This window comes from Galeopterus variegatus, unplaced genomic scaffold (genome assembly GCF_000696425.1).
Source record: "Galeopterus variegatus unplaced genomic scaffold, G_variegatus-3.0.2 Scaffold15938, whole genome shotgun sequence".
Classification (NCBI taxonomy): domain Eukaryota; kingdom Metazoa; phylum Chordata; class Mammalia; order Dermoptera; family Cynocephalidae; genus Galeopterus; species Galeopterus variegatus.
The window spans coordinates 11,052-11,753 of NW_007742049.1; positions in this window are offsets into that span (position 1 = coordinate 11,052).

Below are 702 nucleotides of genomic sequence, written 5' to 3' on the forward strand. Positions count from 1 at the left end.
CCCTTTGCTTACTCTAATCAACTGTTTTACATCCAAAGAGAGAATGTGTGGCCCGTCGTGATAGCGTGGGACTCCCCTACTGCCCATCAGCAACCACAAGACGGTACTCCCCTGCAAATGTGTGTTAAGCATGTACCTCAGCCAGGTCTAACTGATTCTTCTGTCAGTAGAAACCAGCTGCCGGCTTCCCAACCAATGTATTCATCTCATTTCTCAGTGAATTACAGCATCATTTTTATTTTTTTTTCAATTTACTGGTTTTTAGGGAGACTATATGAGTGTTACAGTTGTGAAGAATGGAAAACAGTAGTTCCCATTTTTATGGATTAAGCGATAAAAATGATAGTCATATCAACATGCCTCATCTGACCCAAAATTTTGCTCAGAAAAGAACAGAGGATAAAGAAAATGGGGTTTTCTTCTCTTTGTTTTCTTGCATTTAGCAGTAGCGGTCACTGGGGAAACTGAAAGAGAGGAGTGGGTAGACAGGCTTCATGTCATGGGACAGGGAAAGATACAGGCTTTGTGGCACCCAGGGCTGAGATACGAGAAGCCCTGGCAGGATACCAGGAACCTGTTTCAGGAAGTGTGACCCACAGGCTTCGCTCTCACGACTGGCTCATTGTCTGTTTTTGTACTTTGCTGACGAACTTTATCCAAAACTGCCTCAGATGCTCTTCTCCCTCTGCATAATGTCTTTTC